The sequence below is a fragment of the Haemorhous mexicanus genome, chromosome 1, assembly GCF_027477595.1.
Source record: "Haemorhous mexicanus isolate bHaeMex1 chromosome 1, bHaeMex1.pri, whole genome shotgun sequence".
NCBI lineage: Eukaryota > Metazoa > Chordata > Aves > Passeriformes > Fringillidae > Haemorhous > Haemorhous mexicanus.
The window spans coordinates 47070263-47085672 of NC_082341.1; positions in this window are offsets into that span (position 1 = coordinate 47070263).

Sequence of the window (15410 nt, forward strand, 5' to 3'; positions counted from 1 at the left end):
TCATTCCCCCTTGTCCTGTCACGACATGCCCTTGTAAATAGTCCCTCTCCAGTTTTCTTGTAGATTCCCTTCAGATACTGGAATGCTGCAATTAGATGACCCTAGATCAAGATTTCTCTTCTTCATGCTAAACCAACCCCACTGTCAGCCATTTTTTTCTAGAAGAGCTGCTCCATCGCTCTAATTGTCTTGGTGGCCTCCTCTGGACTCGCTCCAGCAGTTCCATGTCCTTCCTGTGCTGGGACCCCAGAGCTGGATGCAGCCCTGCAGGGGGGGGGGGGGGGTCTCATCAGAGCAGAGCAGAGGGACAGAATCCCTTCCTTACCTTGCTCGTCACACTGCTCTGGATGCAGCCCAGGCTTTCTGGGCTACAGATGCACATTGCTGGGTCGTGTCCAGCTCTCCAAAGTCCTTCTCCCCAGGGCTGTTCTCCATCAGTTCATCCCCTAGCCTGTGCTGATACCAGGGTTGCCCTAACCCAGGTGCAGCACCTTGCACTTGGTATTCTTAAATCTCACTCAATTCCCATGGGCCCACTTCTTGAGCTTGTCCAGCTCCCTCTGGATGGCATCACAGCATCACTCAGCTTGGTGTCATCTGCACATTTGCTGAGAGTGCCCTCAGTCCCTTTGTTTATATAATTAATGGAATTATTAAATAACACTTGTCTCAATATGGACCCCTTATGTTGCTCAAGAATTCTGTCTAAAACCATAAAATAAGCTTCTGAATTTCCAGGTTAGAACTGCAAACTTTTAATCATCAATGTGGTTTTTCAGTTGCTGGGAATAAAATACTTTAAAGGATAACCATCAAGGTGGATGGATAAAATTACAATGAATAAGGGAAAAGTTCAGTTCATTATGCTTCTACTAAATTTTTACAGTAAAAATTGGCTTCATTAACTTGACAAAAATTTTTAAAAGGTTATAAAAACCCAAATTGTCTCTTGAACAAACAAACAATGTTTCCTTCTATTCCCTTCTGTCATCAAACACTGAATGTAGCTACAGATGGCTCAAGAGTTTCAGACAGGTTTGATTTTTCCAGTAGATAGTGTCCCTTTATTGCCAAAGAATCAGACCTTTAATTAAGCTGGAGAGAGGCAGGAAGAAGTTTGCTAATGAAGAGAGGACAATGAGGAACTCCAGCTTCTGAAGGGAAAGATAAAAAGAAAAGCCTGAAGGAATATCATTAGCTCCCAGGACCTAATTCTCCTGTTTAAATAAAACACGGATGCAGACAACTAATGTTAGAATTTGCAAAAGCAGAGGAAACAGTCCTTGTTTTTATGTTTATTGACTTTTAATTACCTTTCTGTACAACCACGCCTTTGCAAACCTCCTGTTTGAGATGGGGCATGAGACCTCAAGCGTGTTCCTACAGCACCTGTTGTCTTTGAGATGACTTATCAAATTGTAAATGTGGACAACTGGTACTTGACAGCACCTTCAGCGACAACACTTGACATGCTCATATCAGCTTCCCAGTTCCCTCCCTTGTGCTGTAAGAGCAATTGTTTGCTCTTGAAATTCTGATCATGCTGTCACTACCAGAGCATGTTACTTGGAATTCCTGGAAATTTCCAAGAATAAAGTGGAATTTCCAAAAATAAAGTAGAATTTCCAAACACCCGGCAAATACTTGTACATAAGGCAATGGATCAGCTAGCTGATCATGGGCACTTGGAAGGATTAATATGCAAAACTCAAGGCAAATAGTCCATAGAATTTTTCATTCAGAGTGGATGAAATTTTATTGTTTGACAATTTGATGGTCTGTAAATACACACAGTATTTCTACAGTGCACATTTTAACTACTATACAAAATTTCAGACTTGGGATGATTGAGAAAAGTTGTGAGTTAGAACCTGAGAACAGTAAGATCTCTTCTATGGTGGCATTTAGAAGCTGCATGTGTGCCAGTTCTGTGAGCAGATCCCTGCACTGTGCACAGGCCCACGGAGGGCAGCATGACACTTGCAACAATCTCATTTTAGGACTAAAACTTAAAACCTTGTAAAAATGGCTCAGCATTTATTTATGCTCCAGAAAATCAGACTCATAGAATTATAGAATAATTTGGGTTGGAAGGAACCTTTAATATCATTCCAAACCCCTGCCATGGGGGCATAAATGTCTTATGAATATAGATTGTGAGATATCATGTCACACCAAGAGTCCATTTGATATTTTAACATGCACTAAATTATGTCATTATTCTTAATACTTGTCTGGCTTGACATACCTTGATGCATCCACAGTAATAATTTGCATATTTCTATTGTCTGTGACATCTCTGTAGTTCAGAGGAAAAATTAAGAAAAAAATCTTTAAGAATGCCAAAACTTTTATTTTTTGTAAAGGAATTCATGCATTAAAATGTTATAAAAGACTGAGGGGTCATCTTCTGACTCTTGAAATTTCTAAAGCAGGTACCTGATTTGAGAGTTGGGCCTTCTTATACAGCCACTAGCCTACCCACAAGGAAATTCATAGCCTATGAGATCCTGCACCTCCAGGCTCTTAACTAAGGCACAGAAGATACATGTATAATTAAACTATTAGAGAACATCCAAAAGGGGCCATGAAGATGGTGACTGAGGGGGAAGGAAGATGGTGGTCTAGAGGGGCAATTCATACAGAGTTCACTTGGTGGCTGAGGTCACTTGACTTGTCCAGCCTGGAGGAAACTGAGGGGAGCCCTGATTGCAGCCAGCCGCTTCCTCACAAGGGGTAGCAGAAGGCGGGCACTGGTCTGTTCCCTGAGGTGACCAATGATGGGGCTTGAGGGAACAGCATGAAGCTGTGCCAGGGGAGATTTAGGTTGGGCAACCAGCAGAGGGTGGTTGGGCACTGGAACAGGCTCCCCAGGGAAGTGATCACAGCACCAGCCTGACAAAGTTCAAGAAGTGTTTGGACAACACTCTCAGGCACATGGTGTGACTCTTGGGGTGTCCTGTGCAGGGGCAGGCGTTGGACTTGATGATCCTTGTGGATCCCTTCCAATTCGGGATATTCTGTGATCCTGTGATTCTAGTTGATGCTGATATCTATTTATCATGTTGGAATAGCTCAAAATCTCAAGTTATTGGCAGTAAAATACCATCTCTTTTTCTCCATTATTTTTATTAATTTATATATCTCCTGATAAGGTAGTATACAGTCTAAAAACTTGGATAATTTCTTTCTTTCATTCCTCTGCAGAAGCCAGCAGGGCACAGCTCAGGCGCTGTAACATGAAGTAAAATCACAGCAGTTGCAAGCTGAGTTACAAGCTGAGTTGCAGCTAACAAATTCAACCTCTTCTGTTATTTATACTAATAGTAGGGGTCATGTGAAATGTCTGACCTGTATGTGGGATGACAACCAGAAAGAACTTGAGAATCTCTATGCTCGGACACATCAGTTTTCTCCAAGACTTTTTAAAAACTCTGCCTTACCATGAAACAATCACAAGGATTCCCACATTTGTTCTCCTGAACAAATGACTTTGAGAAAATCAGTACTTTGGTTCTTGCCAAGATTTTTTCTTATAAATCACAGAATTTACATTTCAGTTAATGACTTGGAAAACTTGATTGATGGGGAAGAAAGAGTGGGTTTGTGCTGGTTTTGCTCCGTTCAGTTGTATACATGCAGCCAGAGTGGTTTATTCCTTAAGAAAACTAAGGGAAAGGTCATGTTCACATGGGTATTCTCATCTCACTCTGGAAGTGTGTATCATCTCCTCAGTACTAGAAATATTACAATTCCCAACAGTACTATAGGAATTTCCATAATGGATTTCCGTCAGGAAAAATGTCTCTGTAAGCCTTTTTGTTGCCATATTAACAGCACTGACAAACAGGTTTGACTACATCTCTTTTGACAAGAAGTATGCAATTTGTCAGTGATATTTCTGATATTTCTGTAAGCAAACAAGCTGAAATGCATATGTTTTTTAATATAATAATGGGCTTCTCAGTTGTGTTTTTGGTCAGGACTCATGCACTTATGTTTTCTGTATGTACCAGTTGATCCTTCCTCTAAACTTTTAACTCAGTGGCCAATTTCCATCCAACATCACAAGGGGTAGAAGTCAGACATTATTTGAAAGCTGCAAGAACTATGGGGCTATTAGAAGACAGGGAGAGAGAGAAACTTTACAAACGTATTCACTGATAAGAAAGCTAATATTCTTTCTCCTTTCTAGCCACCAGAGAATTCAAAAGAAGCAGACTGAGAGGGAAATACAGAATTACTTGTTTTCACTTGCAAATCATAGAAAGAAGAGAGAGTTTAAAGCCCTACAAGTCTGCAAGGGGTGGCAGGCGAACATTTGTCAACATGGAAATGGGCTTCTAAAAGAAAAAGAAAAAGAAAAATTATTTCAAATACTTAATTTAAAACATTGCTAAAATGGCCATTGGAAATCTATCAAAACTGGCTATTACCATGGGGTTTTTTTTAGAAAAGCATTTGTCTTTTGTAAAAAATACTATTTCCATTTAGCAAAATCCTTGTCTTTTTAAATTTCAAATGATTCTAAGATACTACGAAGAAAAATTGGAGACAAATCAGCATTTCTACAAAGAATGATCTCTTGCAAAGCAGTAAATACAGGAAAGTCTACTGATACAATTGATTTTTCACTTTGAAAAAGCCTCTGACCTTACTGCCTACAAGAGACTACTGATGAGATCAGTGCTGTGATCCAGCTTCTGCTTCCATCAGTAGCATTCTTTATTCATGTGACGCCCCATTAACATTAGGAGACCTGTCAGTCCGGCCACATGAAAGAAATTGCAGTCAGCTCCCACAAAGACACTGATAGGATAGTATATGATAAAATGATAGTGAGAGCTGAAAAAGTGTTTCTCACTCTAAATGTTTCCTTGTTTTCTGCTACTTGCTCGACTTCCTTTTGAGTTTTATAAGCCCTTTGGAGCAGAGACTATTCTTTGGAGCAGAGACTATTCTCCACAGTGCCTGGCTATAGACCAAGCAACGAGCTTGGTCCCTAAAGCTGTGCTTTAGGGACATGTACTAAACATGGGAGGTGCACAACTGTCTGCAGGAACTGGGGCTTCTTTGTGCATCATGGCACAGCCCATGCAGCCCCACAGGGTCCATAACCATGGAAGCAATAAACCCGAAAGGATCTCTCATAATTTGAGAACAAAGTGATACTTAATTAAAATAAGAAGAAACAAAGTGTGACCCTTTTTTTCATAGTTCTTTTTACAACAGCGTATAATTAGTCTGTGGAATTTGCTATCTAAAGATAATCCCAAGCACCAGTTTTGAGGGCAGTGTCAGGAAGCACTACATTAGGGAAGGGCACGGTTCATGGTGGGAAAGGAGTAACTGTTCTTAGCTGAGTAACCCCCAGCTAAGAACAGAGCAAGTGCAGACTGAAAAGGTGCCTGTTTCATTCTCCATAGCATAACAAGCTATGCTGAAGCATTGCCAATAAGAGTATATCCCTTTCACCTCCAGGAAGCAGTAATGAACTCATCTGAATCAACAGCAATGAAAAATTTACTGTCACTGAAAATAACTCCTTCCTCTAGTCTTATTTTTTCTTTGAGTGTGTTCAGGGCTAAAAACCTAAGGGAAAAAAAACAAACAAACAAGAGACTTGATGGTAGCCAGAATTTTTCATGCTCAAAGGAGAAGTTCCTCTGAAACCTGATAGGTTCCTGATTTACATTACAGGGGCTCTGTCAGATATTTTTAATTTTTTTTACCTTTTCTTGTGTAAAGTTTGAGTCAGCATCTTTAATTTCAGCACAGAACAACACAGGCAGAAAATGGATGCAGGCATCTCCTGGCATGTGCTCAGATAACTGGCACCTGCACAATAAGTGTGACATGCTCCAGATATCTTGAGCATTCAAAATTCACTTCAAGTACAGTTGATCTTTGTATGTGTGCTGGCCATTTATCAGGACAGACATCACTTGGTCTGCACTACTGCACATCCACTCAGGCTGCTACTATCCAGAAATTCCAGACATAAGACCAAATTCCTGGTTTCCTGTATCAACAAAATTTTGGGGGTGAGGAGAAGAAAGGACATGCATAGAAAGAAGGAAGATATATGGGTGAATACCCAGCTTTTCATAAAAGAGGGGATTGGTCCTCCACGAACCACTACAGTGATGTTTGTTGCTGAATGCCTCCCCAGCTCCCTGCTGAGGAGGGAGAAGCTCAAGGGAATTACAAGGGAAGAGCAGCACAGCACTGCCACTTCCGAGCCTTCCTCACCGTGCTCCGTGCATAGCATGGCTCAGCGTCTTCTTTCAGTGGCACCTGTGGGACAAGGAATAGAATTAGGAGCATGGTTATGGCAGAATTGTGAGAGAGAACAATGAGAACAAGGTGTGGCAGGCTCAGTGATGAAAATGCTTGGAATTAGCAAGGCAGCTCCTCCCTGCTTGCAACTCTGGTGTAGCCATTACCTCCTGGCAGTATTCCTTGCAGCAATCCCTGGGGATTTCTCTCTCTCCCTGTCCCAGACACTCTGTGTGTCAGTGTTACACAGGTGAAAATAGCCACAAGAGTAATGCATTAACTGGCAGAAGAATGTGAAATGCTGAGAATGTGTCTTTGTGAAAGGGTAGAGGAAAACCTTTAAAAACTGCCGGTCTAATGATTATAAAATATCTATCTTCCCTCATTCTTGACTTTATATGCCTTATTATTATTTAAAACAAAAATGATCAAATGCTTGCTAAGTTTTATCCAGTCTCTAGAAAAGAAACCATCGTTCTTCAGAACAATTTATCCTTTTTGAAGTTCCAGTCTTACAGGTTTGCAGATGTCACAGCACATGACTGGAGTCTTACAGACTCTAACTAATAACTTTACTCATGAGCAGGCCCGGGAAACTTTATGCATCCATTTCAGTGCACAGGTATTTACAGAAACAAGATCCAGTTGTCCTGAAAATCCATATATTTTGTATATTTATATTTTTTTATGTCTGAGGCATTGTCTCATGTCTGTTGTGATGACACTCATATTTTTTGAGTGGAAACAAGCTGGTTTAGATTTTGCTTCCAAATATTTTGTTTCCAAATGCTTTTCTATTCTTGTTTGTCTTTTTAGGGGTCATCCTGACATCTGTACTCTAAAAAATATAACCTTCTCAGTCTGAAATGCTGTTCTTGCAGCTAGAAGATTTTATAATAACATTTATCTCTGTCCACTAAACATCACACTCTTATTTAAAGAAAGATTTTACAAATTCTTCAATATCATAAGAAGAGTCTTGAGTCTCAGTTTAAAGTTTCAAAAACTCCTTGCTCATATATGTGGAGCTTAACACTGTGTTCTGAGAATATTTAGTCACGTCTCATTTACAAGAGCAAGCTACAGTGAAATAACCGGGGGGGCGGGGTATTTTGCCTGCAGTTATTGATGCCTTGGCTTATGTTTTATCTAAAAATTGCAAAGGGTGAATTCAGCCTATAGGCTGTGTAAGCAATAGGAGTTAAAGCCAGGTATAATTTAATTCAAGCCATTCTGAAGTTGTTGCAAGAGGAAGAAAGACACAATTTCCTATTAGTGACACTTCAAAGAGAAGTCTTAGCCGTGTAAATCTGGATGCTCCAGTTCTAGCAAGGAATCCTATGTGTGTGTGTAATCAGCCTTCTTCCTAGCAGAGCACTTAGAGCTTCCTCAGGAGCACTGCAGGTCACAGGGTTCCTCCTAAACCCAAGGGGGATTGTGGGATTTCCTTTGTGAAGACCAGGTTCTACAAGCTGTCATGAGAGTTCTTGGGCAGAGTCAGTTGCTCTGGCCAGTCTTGATCCCTACAGTCATTTCATAACAATGCCAGACTTCTTATATTGACAGTCTGCTGTTTGACTGCATTTGCCTGAGTGCCTTTTGGACTGTTCAGCCAGCTACTTGTGCAGCAAGTATGCCAGGTATTTTCTCACTTTGCTGGCACGGACATTGTTCCTGCTGAACCTTAAATGATTATTAACCAACAGAAGGTTGGTAAGAATGAGCTTCTTGACATCTACCCAGGATCTAGACGTTACCGTAACACAAATGGTCTTTAAAATCAGTATTTCATGCACTTTCACTGCATTTTCACATCTGTCATTTTAAGTTGCATGAACTTGAAAGGTTCTTTGTTTGTTTGCTTTAATGAGAGGCTTTGGCAAGACATGGACTTCCTGCAAGACTCCGTGGTCCTAGGACATGCAAGCCCTCAGGTCACATAGCACACAAGGTGTTGCATGTCAGGCTCCATTTTCAAACACTTGCATCAGCACACAGCTTACAAACAGCTCCTAAACACAATTAAATTTCCTCAATAATTCCCAAGTCAAAGATTCCCATGTTCAAAGATTCCCATCCCCTTATTTTGCCAGGTTGCTCCAATAACATTGTATTGATGTCCAGAGTGTTTTTCTGCCTTCTACAGTGTAATCAGTATTCAGCAAACACCAAGCTTGCTTCTCAACCATGAGATGTGTTGCTATCTCATGTTTGGGAAAATAAATGGCACATGCTTAGGAGTGCTTATTCACACAGGTACCTAACCAGATGTCAAAGCAGTGAGTAATAGGGAGACTCAGCAAGTTGCTAATCAGCTATTAACTGTGTACTTCAGTAATTGGCTTCTGCTGAAAACCAGTTCTCCACAGGCCACAATTTTAGGATGGAAATGGCAAGTTAAATGAGAAGCACACAGAGATGCTGTGGTTAACCTTGTCAGTCAGTAGATGGCTCTGTTGCTTGCCACCTTCAGGGAACAACAATGCATTGCCATGGCCAAGGAGAGCGCTCTTCCCCAGGGAAACAAGGAGCCACTGACAGTGCTGACAGACCTTTTCACTTCGTTCTTTCCAAATGGTTCAATTTGCACACAGTATTGTTCATCTACTTTTTTTTTTTTTTTTTTTTTTTTTTAAGGTGTTTGTTAGTTGCACAAAATCTTTGTTAATTCTCTGGTTGAGCCATCTATGCATTGCTGGTTTACAATACAGCTTAGCTTTAAGTAATTATCTGCTCTTGGCATCACCATAATTTCACAGCAACCACTTACAAATGCCCCAGTGGGAAGGAATGGGTTATTTCAACTGTTTAGAAGTGGACTGTGAGTTTCTTCAGTTGTGTATTCATAGTCACTGTCCTGGCTCCTTCTCACTCTCACCTTGTGGCCTAGCAATTGTGCCAGTGATGGGCTTCCTGTCAGCTTAAAACATGGCAACACTCACATCACCAAAAAAATTACAATTGCTTCATTGATTAGCTCCAGCAGAGAGTATGAATAAATACAGAGTTCAAGCTACTCTTCCCTTCCAAAGAAACAGTCACACCAAATTGGAATTGTATGAGGCAGCCAGGGCATCGGGAGGAAGCTTGGAGTGTTAGGTTCCTTCTATTCTGCAGATAAAAACAACATTTCAGTTACCCAGAAAATCTATTAATGTGTTTTCTCATGCATTAAATGGCCACACAAAACCCTCTTCCCCTCTGTCCTAAAAACACAAGCCAGCATGATGCCAGAAGAACTCAGTGGTGGCAGAATTTGCAATGGGCACAAGGAGATTATATTGGCTCCAATGGAAAGAAATTAAAAAAGAGGAAAGTTTATTTTTTGGCAGTTGCAGTTGTGGGAAGATACAGCAAAACTAGCAGCAGAGGTAAAAAGTTCAGGAAAAAATAGCAAACACTAAACACTTTCAGATGCAGGTGGATTAATGTTCAGAAGGTGGTAATATCTGAGCTCCTGGAGCAGGGAAAGCAGGTCCTGTAGGCAAGTTCTGCAGTCCTCTGGAAGCACTGGGAATGTTTTTATGGGTTTCAATAGCCCGTAGAGCTGCCAAATGTTGTGCATTTCACTCAGGCCAGTGAGGTCCTTCTCACGCTGGCCTGGCTTTCAGCTGGTTTCTCAGGCACTCAGGCTGGCAGTGGGAAAATGTGTCAGGCTTTTGGCTTGTAGTTCTGTCTTTGGACTGTTAGGGGCCCCCATGACTCCTGTGTAATCAAGACCTGTCTGTAACTGGAGTATGGCCCCAAGCAGTGGATGTGATCCAGGACAAGGGCACCAGGATAAAGGTTCCCAAGCTGACACATCTATTGTCAGTGATGGCAGGATCCCCAACATTTTGCTCCACAGGTAAAGTAGCTTCTACCTCTTGAAAGCCCAAGTCAGAGCATCAACTCCTTTTCTCTCCCAGCAACGTCTGACTCACTCATTATCCTTCTGCACTGCAACCACAAGGGTCTGATGTTCTCTGTGGTGACCATCTCTTCCCATTAATCCCCTTTCCACTTCCCAGCAGCATCCATCTAGTAGCCTTCTCCAGCACTGCATTACCCCACACCTCTGCTCTACACTACTTAAAGTAATGTGTGTTGCCTGCTAGTCTGAAAATTGTTTGCAAGCATGTGTAAAGTTGCACACAGGGAGCATGGCACCTTTTGGAATTACTCTTTCAGTCCCAGTCTGGGGCAACATAATGAGGACAATAATAATCACAAAATCAAAGAAACAAGTTTTCAACTTGTGCAAAATGTCTGCAGTCAACAAATGATTGCCCAGCATGTGGAAATGAATAACCAGGGTCTGGAACAAGATAGGATTTATATTGCCATAGATTTCATACTGGATGGCAAAAAAAGGTCACACAGATTGAAATAGCGGAGGAATTTATCTAGAAAATGCTGCCTCACCGAGCTGTGAGAATATGGAACATTAAAAATCCATATTTGATGAGAGGTCAAGAGAGATATTTAACCTTTCTTGGACTGTACACATATGAAAACTTGAGTTACACGGTTACAAGGTTTAAAGAAGGCTGACCCATTTTGCTGTTTAAAATATTCTGAGACTTCCATGGAGACATATCTGATACCACCTATATATAATGACCTAGATTTTAAAAACAGTTGGGAAGCAGACGTCTGGAAATCTGCTGTGAATTTTAACATTTTCCATGGAGTGTAAACTGGCAGTTTCATTTCACTTATGAAGGACCAAAATGCTTATAGGGCTTCCCAATTATATAATGAGGAATGTCATGTTTGGAAGATGACTGTGAAGTGACAACAGAGCCTTTCCCTGCCAGATTCCTGTCCTAAAGGATGCTCAGGTAAGCACAGGTCTAATGCTATCTAATAACTGTGTGGCTGTCTGTGAGCCATATCTTAATGGCTTATTAATGAATGGGTGTCAGTGGCACAAAATTCACAGGCACCACTAGTGCCTGCTGGCTGAGTGCTCACAGTGACCAACTAATGGAGCAGTGAGGAGAATGAATTGCTTTGCCAACGTGAAGTGCTCAGAATAAAACAGACATGTGATGATCGAGATGAAGCATTTACAGGATACCTTCCCCTCTCCTCAGATTAACAGGCTTCAGTCCACAAGTTTTTCTTCGCAGCTATATTCTCTGGAGCTCACTCAACCATCCATAGCATGGACTATGTGAAGTGGCATTTCTAGAGTTCAGCAGGCAGGCTGCCAAAAGAATCTCTTCTACTCCTATTTTAATGTGAATTTCTATGAGTTGGGGAAACTAAATCAAGCAGTCATATGAAAAGGAATTGCTGGCAGAAAATATTTGGAAAAAAAAAAAAAGGAAACGAAAATGTCTCTTTTTGTATTTTAAGTAGGAAAAAATATCCCAGAGCCTCATAGGCTCAGGGATCCAAAGGTCAGGAGAAACAATAAGTAGTAAGCCTTAAAAAACAAATAATCTAGTAGAGGGAAAAAAAGAAAATTTGTAAAAATAATCAAAAGCAAGTTAAAGGGTAATTAGTGAGATAAATAATACTGATTTCCAAAAAATATTTCAGCTGACAGCAAGGGGACACAAATATGTTTTTAGTGGAAGCTGACCAAAGATAACTAAAAAATGGTCCATGGGAGCATAATTGGCTTGCTTGTCACAGCTCTTTAAATAAGAGTTTTGAGATAATGAAAACAGTTGCGTGATACTACTGAAAGTGCTCATTAAAATAAAGCAGGCATTTCTGCAGGAGTTTGGTCTTCAGAAACTCTCTGCGCAACTTTTGGAGGCCAGAATGCATATGGAGCCAGAGAAAAGTAGAATTAACTATGCACTCTCTCCCACAGTTTCATCAAAACCTTAGTGAATTACATTATAATCACATTATAAAATAAATGCTCCTTTTAATCTCCTGAAAGTCTCACAAGTGCTATCCCTGTTACACAAACAAAGATGCCTCCAGACACAACAGTTATGTCTTGAGAAATATCAGGCTTGATCATCTTCCACCAAAGCAAATAAAGGCCAGAAAAGATAAAATACTGTGAAATTATGTTGTCCTTTTTTGCAGATGTCAAGGAAAATTCTGTGGTATAGTAGCAAAACTGAATTAAGTCAGAGCTAAACACTAAAGTGATTATTGCTGTGCAGAATGATACAATGGCAGACATATGTGCTATGAATCGGAACATACCAGATGCATGCTCGGATGAATCTTCGCAAAAATTGAGTCTAGTGCAATAAATATCAGAGCTTCAGCTTCTCAGAAGAACACACTTTGAATTAATTCTCATAAATATTTGGTGGTTGCTGTTGCAACTCTTCTTAGTTCCTGAGTGCAGGCCCGTTAGTATGAGATGATGTTCCTTGAGTCTTTCCAAGCCCAGTCTTAGAGGGGCCTGCCAGCTGTTTTATGCCGGCCCTGTGGCAGAACAAATTGGTTTTGGATGAGGCAAGCATCAAGGGCATTTGAATGTCAATTGGAAGTATCAGGTGGAAACCCTGGGCAAAGGGAAGCTTGCAGCGGTGCAGCAGACACAAAGAACCTAAGTAGAAGGCAAGCAAAAAAGCTTGGGATGGACAGAAGACAAATGCTACCAGATGCTTTAACATCAGCTGAGTAATAGCAAGTAATTTTCACTTAACTGCTCTTTCTCACAACTGCAACACAAAGAAGCTTTGCCAATGCCTTCCATTCTTAACTACACTTTTGCAGCAGAGAATTTAAACCTCACAGAAGCCAATATGGTACTGCTGGCAGAAGAATGAATTTTGCACATGATTTTTTTTTTTAATTAAAATTGAACTAAACTTTTTTTAGTGTGTATGTGATTTCCAGAAATGACTAGGTTTCCAGAAATTGCCTATCTTTTATACCAATTTTAATTTAGAATAACTCAGGTAGTAAAAACCTATAGCCATTTTACCATCTCATAGCTTGCAAAGTTGTCTTACTAACAATTTATAGCTCACGCTCTCCACAAACATGACAAGAGTCAATCCTCAGAAGCTAAATGAACCACATCCTCTGTGAATATACCAGCCCCCAACCATCTGCAGAAAGCCTGAGAAAATAGAGCTAGTAGTATAACCCAGAAGGTCAATAAACTAATTCTTTCAGATCTGCACTATTTTGGATTTGGAGATAAAAGCCAGGATGTGAGCTTTCTGAGGCTGTTGCTTCTATACGCAGAGTGTGTTCGCAATCTTCCTAAAGATGATTCAGAGCTATGTTAGTCTTCAGCCTTTCACACTTATTTGATATTTCCCAATTACAATTCCACTCAGTGACAGGACGATTGAAATTCCTATGATTCCTGTTGTAGCTATTTTGCAGACTTCCTTTATCTACATAAACATTTCCTGTTCTTCTTTCTCATCCTCCCCCAGTGTCCTATAATGGCTTCCTATTGTCATTTTTTACCCTTTCTTTCACTTAAGTTCAAATTGATTTTCACTGGTGACCACTCTGTCTGTGATATTTCTTGGGTTAGAAATACATCACAGCTTCTCCCCAACTGTGAAGAGCTTCTCTGTGTGCTAACAAATGCTTTGGATAAACTATGTAGTGAAATGTTTAAAATTCTTGACCACATTTTAATTTGACCAGAGCTACAACACAACTGGTTCAAGTTCTGCACCTTACCCTTTTGTGATTTTTACTCCTGAGTGGTTTATTATTTACAGAGCACCATGGGTGTAATTTAGCCGCTGTACAGGTGCTGTATTTCTCTGTGATTTATACTTTAGCACTAAAATGATTTACTATGGAGCCTGCAGTCTGACTGAGATAGTTACAGACCACACAGCAAAAAACAAGGGGAAGACCAATGCTGAACAGCACCAGTATGGAAGCTAGTTCATTAAAGTAAAGTCAAAGTCAAGCTGAAAAGGAGGAGTCTTAAGGAGATTTTTAAGTCTTTGTTATGTGGAATGAGAGATGCGCCTGAGGAAGGTCTGGGAAATGAGCCTGAATGATATTTGTCTGTCCTCACCCCCACTGCTGTGCTCTGACCAAAAAAACTTGCCTCCAGTGACTGTTTCATCTCTCTCCTACTGGCCTTAAATCATACTAGTCACTTTTACAACCTTGCTTCTCATCAACTTACTTTCCAGCCATAAAATTTAAGAATATGCCCCAGATACCATCACTGGTTTTGTCCCCTTACTCTCTTTACCAGTCCCTTGTTTTTTCTGTGCCTCCCATTCTGGATATCACCATCATGTGCCCTTAATCTGTAGCATATTTTGCTGCCAGTCACTCAAACCTGAACCACGATACACCCCAAGGGATTCTCCCACTAACACTTAAGGGTGCTTTGGGCACTCTTTGGTGCTTTCATTTCAAAAAAGTAGAAGCCTGGTTCTTTTCCTTTCCCTGAAGGCCCTTCATGAAATCCCAGATTCCTTTTCTGAGATAGTGAGTGACTCCATCCTGTACACCTGCAGATCCTGTTCCATTAGTGGGTCTCAGTTCTCAAGTAAGAGTGCTCCTCACTAACTTGTATGAATCCCCTCATAATTGTCATGATTGTGGATGGCCACCATGTAAAATAGTCTGCTTTACTAAAACAAGTGGAAGTGGGCTATTTTTAGGGATCTGCCTGTTGTTTAGGAGGAAGATGTTATAAACATGGCTTCTCTTACACTCTATGTTGGTTCATCCTCAGATGGAACATCTCTCCAATAGCTTTTGTGTTTTGAGAAATGAGTAGATACAAGGTAGTTAAAAGAAGAGACAAGGGAGATAATTTAGCAGGAAATATATCCCTGCTTCTGTTGAAGGAAGGTTTAGAATAAAATATAGAATATTGGATATAGAATATAGAGTATATATAGACTATAATAGTTCAGCTGGATGGGAGCTAAAATGATCATCTTGTCCAACTGCCTGACCACTTCAGGGCTGACCAAGTTAAAGCATGGTATTAAGGACTTAGACCAAATAAATGCCTCTTGAACACTGACAACTGTGCTGCATCAACCATCTCTCTAGAAAGCCTATTCTAGTGTTTGACCACCTTCTTGGTAAAGAAATGCTTCCCAATGTCCAAACTAAACCTTCCCCAGTGCAACTTTGAACCATTCCCATGTGTCCTATCACTGGATCCCAAGGAGGAGATAAGCAACTCCAAAGATATGCCTTCCTGCCCTCTCACCATCTTTCTT